The following is a 7,310-nucleotide window of genomic DNA, read 5'->3' as shown; positions in this document are numbered from 1 at the left end:
CCATTTCTTTTTTTTTTTATATATATAATTCCACATCAAGAATTGATATATATATATATATATATATATATCTGTAAAATCATTTTAAAAAAATGTAGTCACTATAAATTAATACCAATAAAAACCTGTACAATACCATATACAATACAATTTATTTACATACATTATCTACCATATAAAATGTATTTTACATTATAGTACTGACTTGTAAAAAAATCTAAAAATATTAATAAATGATAATAATAATAATGTAATTCTAAAAACAGACTTTCTTCTATTTATACAAATTATAATTACCTCAATTTTTATTCAATTTGTATTTTATTTATTTATTTTTAAATCTAGTTATCATCCCAGATTTTTTTTTTTTTTTTTTTTTTTTTTTTTTTTGCATCATTGTTCTAAGAATTATTTAGAAAAATACGCTTAGTTACCATAAATAAATATGGAGTAATTTCATTCCAAAAATAGGCTTCTTTATACAAATTAGATAAATTACTCTATTAATTTTGGGTGTGATCCAGTTATTACATTGGAAATAATACTGTTTATATGTTTAATTCAGTGTAAAAAATTATCTTTGGCAGGCTGATCAGTAATCTAGAAGATTATTTTAATGACATTCATTACAGTATTGATGAAAGGTCAAGTGGAGCACATTGCATTATGGGATATAGCAATATATCATTCATATAGAAAAATTCATGTTGTGCACAGTATGCATTCTTTGTGAGTTCGTAACACAAGTGTGCTAGTTGATAGTTGTGGATCAGCTGTAGGGCCACAGGTGGCCACTGGTTGCTGTAGCAACACCAGGTGTTCGGTTACGACCCGTTGGCTTTCCACCTGCCTTACGGTGACTACAGGCTGTTTGTCCAAAAATCGAATTCATATCATTGTGATTATGATGCCATATTATTGATGTGAACGTGTGTATAAACACACGTCGAGTCACACTTCAATCTTAACTGGTTTTGCATCAACTTGATTAACTATGTTACTATAAAGGGAAAAGGCAGTGCAAAGACATTCCGTGCTTAAATGGATGTTCCGGGTTCTTAACAATGGCATGCTGTTTACTACCACAGAAAATTCTTTGAAGTTTCTTTAAAAGAACGAGGTGACAGTACTGAAACCAAAGACATGCCAGCTTGTCACTGCATTTACTGTAATGCAGTTCAGCCATAGAATTCCTGTCAGTAAACATGGTTTAACTTTAGCACGATATGTGCAGCAAAGCCACGCACAGGAATGGCATCAATAATGCCTAGTTTTCCCAGGGGCCATTTAGACACTTCACAGTTAAAATACCTCTCACGAGGTGCGTATTTTGTCTCAGGAACTTCTTGTCTCATAGGCTTCTAGATTGCGTTGTCGTAACTTTTTTTAAACCAAGGGTATATGCCTTTATGAAGTGCTTTATGAAGTCCTATGATTGGATGTTAATTTTTTGAGACAACAGGGGGCGCTAAAATTAGCCAGAAAAGCTGCTGTGTTGTAGTGATCCGTGTACAGAACACTCTTCATCAGTTTGGAAGTTTTGAAGGTTGGAAGGGTTTATGTAATCCTTCATGCCAGTGTGGAAAATCCATGTCTTCAGAATGACATTTCTGCAGAAATATATCGGCTGTAGCTCTGTACTGCTGCTGTCCTGATCAGTGTTTGCAGATCTTCAGTAGGTCAGGAGTTTTGGCAGGTGAATGTGTCATCAAGTGTCATGTGCTGCACAAATCCTTCATACTTATATTGTACATACTTGTGATTGCAACATCCACCAAACTGCACACAGACAGACGTTCAGCCTGTTCTGACAGTATTCTTTGTTTTCGAACTAATCAGACTCTAAGAATTCTCATAAATGATCACCGAAATTCACCATCTATCTATCTATCTATCTATCTATCTATCTATCTATCTATCTATCTATCTGTCTATCTGTCTACCTGTCTATCTATCTATCTATCTATCTATCTATCTATCTATCTATCTATCATTCTGTCTATTGTTCTATCTACTGCTCTATCATTCTATTTATCGTTCTGTCTCTTGCTCTGTATTGTTCATTTTATCTATCTATCTATCTGTCTGTCGTTCTATTTACCGTTCTATCTCTCTATCTATCTATTTCTGCCTATCATTCTGTCCATCATTCTATTTACTGTTCTATCATCTGTCTATCTATCTATCTATCTATCTATCTATCTATCTATCTATCTATCTATCTATCTATCTATCTATCTATCCATCTATCTATTTATCTATCTATCTATCTATCGTTCTATTCTGTCATCTATCATTCTGTCTATTGTTCTATCTACTGCTCTATCATTCTATTTATCGTTCTGTCTATTGCTCTGTATTGTTCATTCTATCTATCTATCCATCTACCTATCTATCTATCTATCTATCTATCTATCTATCTATCTGTCTATCTGTCTGTCTGTCTGTCTGTCTGTCGTTCTATTTACCATTCTATCTATCATCTATTCTGTCATTCTATTTACCGTTCTATCTCCCTATCTATCTATTTCTGCCTATCATTCTATTTACCGTTCTATCATCTGTCTATCTATCTATTTATCTATCTATCGTTCTGTCATCTGTCGTTCTGTCTATTGTTCTATCTACTGCTCTATCATTCTATTTATCGTTCTGTCTATTGCTCTGTATTGTTCATTCTATCTATCTGTCTATCCATCTATCTGTCTATCTATCTATCTATCTATCTATCTATCTATCTATCTGTCTGTCGTTCTATTTACCGTTCTATCTATCATCTATTCTGTCATTCTATTTACAGTTCTATCTATCTCTCTATCTCTCTATTTCTGCCTATCATTCTATTTACCGTTCTATCATCTATCTATCTATCCATCTATCTGCTGTTCTATTTACAGTTCCATCCATCCATCCATCATCCATCCATCGTTCTATCTGTATATCGTTCTATCGTTCTATCTATCGTTCTATGTATTATGTATCTATGTATTGTTCTATTTATCGTTCTGTTTACCATTCTATCTATCTATCTATCGTTCTGTCTATCGTTCTATCATTCTATTTACAGTTCCATCCATCCATCATTTTATATCTATCTATATATCTTGTCGTTCTATCTATTGTTCTGTCTGTCGCTCTATTTACCATTCCATCCAGCGATCATCCATCCATCGTTCTATCTATATATCTATCGTTTTATCGTTCTGTCGTTCTGTTTACAGTTCCATCATCCATTCATCATTCTATCTATCGTTCTATCATTCTATTTACCGTTCCATCCATTTATCTATCTATCTATCTATCTATCTATCTATCTATCTATCTATCTATCGTTCTTCTTATCATTCTCTGTCGTTCTATTTACCATTCTCTCCATCCATTCATCCATCTCTTTTCTAAGTACCAGGTGCTTTAAGCTCAGTTTGTCTGCATATACGTTTCTAGTTCTCAGTAGCTTTTGTTTGTTTGTTTGTTTGTTTGTTTTGTTTGAGTAGATGGTGTTGAGACTCAGGTTTCTGTGCTGTCATTGGGGCTTTTGTAGGGATGGTGGTTAAACAGATGAGTCAGTGGAGGGTGACAAACGCACATAAGGATGTTGTTCAACCTCTCTGACCTCGTCTTCCTGCTCACATGATGCTGCTGTCAATCTTCTGTCGCCCTGAGGGTTGCTCAGAGTCTTTTGTGTGCTGAGCTGAGACCAGCTTTAGTGTTTGCTAACAGCTCATTAATTCTAATTTGTTAGTAAGGAACTGTTCTTAGATCCGAAGCCGCGCTGACTTCCTCGTGGCTTCTTTGTTTTCTCACAAGTGACCTGAATAAACACATAGCTGCTGTGTGTTATGACAGACAAAAACAGGTGAGATACAGTACATGCAGTTTAACAGGATTGTTTTCGGTGCTGTCATTCCCTGGCCAGCCTTTTCTGAATCACTTAATATCCAGTTGCTGTGTGATGAATCATTTTATAACTTCCCTAATTGACTTCACGCACAGCATTGTTCTGTGTAAGGAAGTGGTTTAAAATTATTTCAGACACTCCCGTAGGTATTTCGCTTTCTTCACACACAACAATATTTTCTTACCTGTTGCCTGGAAGGCTTTAAGATAGCATGGTGTTTTCCTGGTATCATTAATGGTGCTTGTGAACATGCTTACTCACATATATGTAATTCCTGTAAACTCCATTGTATATAACATATTACAAAATTGCTCTACCTTTAATATCACCAGGTCAAGGTATTATTCAGACAGTTTTTAATGGATGTTTTAAAAGATATATATATTTGTTATTACATTATTACTTATATTTTTTTTCTCAATTCATCTAATATGGCATTCAAAGCAAGATTTTTTTAAGAAGAAATGAATACTTTATTTCAGCAAGGACAAATTATATTGCTCAAAAGCGTCAGTAAATACTGTTTTCAGCATTGGTAATAAATAAATGCTTCTTAAGCATACAATCAGCATATTAGAATGCTTTCGGAAAGATCAAGTGACACTGAAGACTGGAGTACTGATGCTGAAAATTCAGCATTGCATATCAGGAATAAGTTACATTTTCAAATATATTCAAATTCAAAACACCTATTGTTAGTTGTAATAACATTTCAATTTTTGATTAAATAAATGCAGGCTTGCTGAGCATATAAGAGACAAAAATATCCATTGTTTTGCTCAAATAGAATAAAACTAAACTATTGTGCTTCCTGTTTTAAATGTTGGTCATTTGTTAATGAGCCAGAATAGAAAGTCACGCTTTGCTTCACTGTAGTCAATCGTGTCGACACGAACAATGGGGTTATTAACATTTCCTGTTCATCCACTCAGCAGTCCTTAGGCATGTTCCAGCTTTCCTCGTGTATTTTACAGAGCCAAGACTCCAGGTCAAAAGGCTCAGGGTAAGAAACTGCACAAAGGTAGATCAGCAAGACGCTGCATGCAAACCTTCCTGGTTTTACATGACTGATTTGCTGTAGTTGTATTCACCAAATGCCATCTCACTGTGGGATAAGAAACGTTGAGCCCTGGAGCTTCCCAAGCAAAAACTGGCTACACCCATCTAAAATCAGTCTCGGGGTATGACTGGGTTTGGTGGCCTACATTAAAGATGCAATCTGATTGGCTGCTGATGATTTGAATTCAAACAAAATGTTGTGTTGATTCAAATCCTGTTCCATGATAAACGCCTGCCTCTGCTACATCCATCTTTAAAGTAAACGGCGCTGTCTTAGACTATTAGCAAATAGATTTGACTTGAGTCATGCTAGAGTCATATTAGAGCAAAACATGGCATTTGAGACAATCTTTTTACAATATTTAGGTGTTTTGTTGCTCAAGTGTGATTGCATTAAAGTCTTCTTTTATAATAGTGATGTATGTAATTAGAATAAGAAATTTGGCTGCTAAAATTTCGTTTCACATGTCAAATATTATTGTGTTGGATAACATCAGCTTTTTACATAATAGCATATAGATTTTCCCGTAAGAAGTTTCTTTCCTGACAAGTAGCAGTTTAGGGTTACGAAACATTTCATTGCTGCATTATTGTCACCTTTTATCGCACCTTGATAGCTGAGAATGCCAGATGTTAATAAATGATACGCTTATTAAATAAACAATTCAAAGGTTAGTTTCATTACAGGTTTGTCGAGTAGCAAAATATTAAGTGAACATATTTTTATAGAATCTTATAGGTTTTATATTTATGAATATAATTGCTTTTCATTTTTAACAGTATATCTATTATTTTATAACCCAAAACTCCACATCAAGTTTTTTAATTCACTTCTTTGGTTGTATGTATTTTCTTTCAAATGCCTCTTGATTTGATATTTATACTTTTTTAAGTTTGGCTAGTTTCCAAATCCTTTTGTCGCCACTGCATGTGAAATGTGAGTTTAAAAGGTCAGAAGAGAAAGCAATACTATAGCATCTTATACTTGTGTCCCTCTTTGAACAGTCTGCCTGTATTTTTGTTTTCGTTTGTTTACCTGATAATGAAGGTTATTTCTGTGGTTGAGCAAGACTTCTGTTTTTGGCTGTGGTGTCTTTGAAGGTTATCTGCTGAGATAAAGCACTCACAGTCAACAGTGGCAGGACGACGCGCTTCAGTGGCGCTCTTCCTGTGATGACCTTTCCCAGCTGAACTCATGAAGGACCTTTGAATCTGCTTTATGGTGGATTACTCACAGCCCTTGAAGTAATGAATGGTTACTTCTCTGAAACAAAGGTCTCAAGAGGCAAAAACCGCTGGCCTGAGTGGTGCTTCTGGTAAGTGGTGGACCTGAGCAGCTTACTAATGGTTAACGTGAGTTGAGTTACAATTAAGCAGTAGAATAATAAAATGCGATTAGATATTTCCAGTTCAGTAGTTTAAAATATTTACTAAATGTTGAGAATTGAGGGGGGGGGTACATTTCAAATGAGTACTGTTTTTCAGGGAATCCTGAAGAAAATGTATAACAATAATAAGAAATGTTTCAAATCAGCATATTAGAATGATTTCTGAAGAATCATGTGACACTAAAGACTGCTGAAAATTCAGCTTTGCATCACAGGACGAAATTACATTTTAAAATATAGCTATTATAGAAGACAGCTATTTAAAATTGTAACAATATTACTGTTTTTGCTGTATTTTTGATCAAATAAATGGAGCCTTGGTGAGTTTTCTTCCAAAAACAAAGCAAAACAAAATCTTACAGACTCCAAACATTTGAACAGTACTGTGTGTGTAAAAAAAACTTGAACTTGTTTGTCAGAAAGAAGCACAATAGGCAGGTGCGTCTCCTGTATGAGCCCGTGATCCTGCCGAAACAAGTGAGGCTTTAGTTTTTTCTTGCTGAGGGCGGTTTACTGCCTTATGACATTACAGCTTCACCGTTGAGATTTCAACATCAACATGACAAGTGGAAATCACTAGCTTTACCTTTCATAATGGATTAAGTCGAATTTATCAGACCTTTAACAAAAAGAATAGCATGTCACCAGCAGATTGAATTTAAATGTGTTACATAACCAGTATTATGTTTGTCAAAATATGATGTTTATAATGTAAATATGTAAGGTTAATCCAAGTAAGAAGGAAAACTAACACTGTCTTCACCACTAGGCTAATGAAAACGACTGTAGCCTATGTCAATTTTTTGTTTTACCTTCAAATATTCGTAATCAAAACCATTTTGATTCAAACTGACTTCTAATGGCGAAACAGCGGATTGCTTTATGGGAGCAACCGTTGCGCCCGAAAATTAAACACGTCCCTACTATTTATTATGCGAAAAACACACTATTCTGAAATGGCAGAA

The sequence above is a fragment of the Labeo rohita genome, chromosome 6 (genome assembly GCF_022985175.1).
Source record: "Labeo rohita strain BAU-BD-2019 chromosome 6, IGBB_LRoh.1.0, whole genome shotgun sequence".
Classification (NCBI taxonomy): domain Eukaryota; kingdom Metazoa; phylum Chordata; class Actinopteri; order Cypriniformes; family Cyprinidae; genus Labeo; species Labeo rohita.
This window is presented reverse-complemented; position numbering follows the sequence as displayed.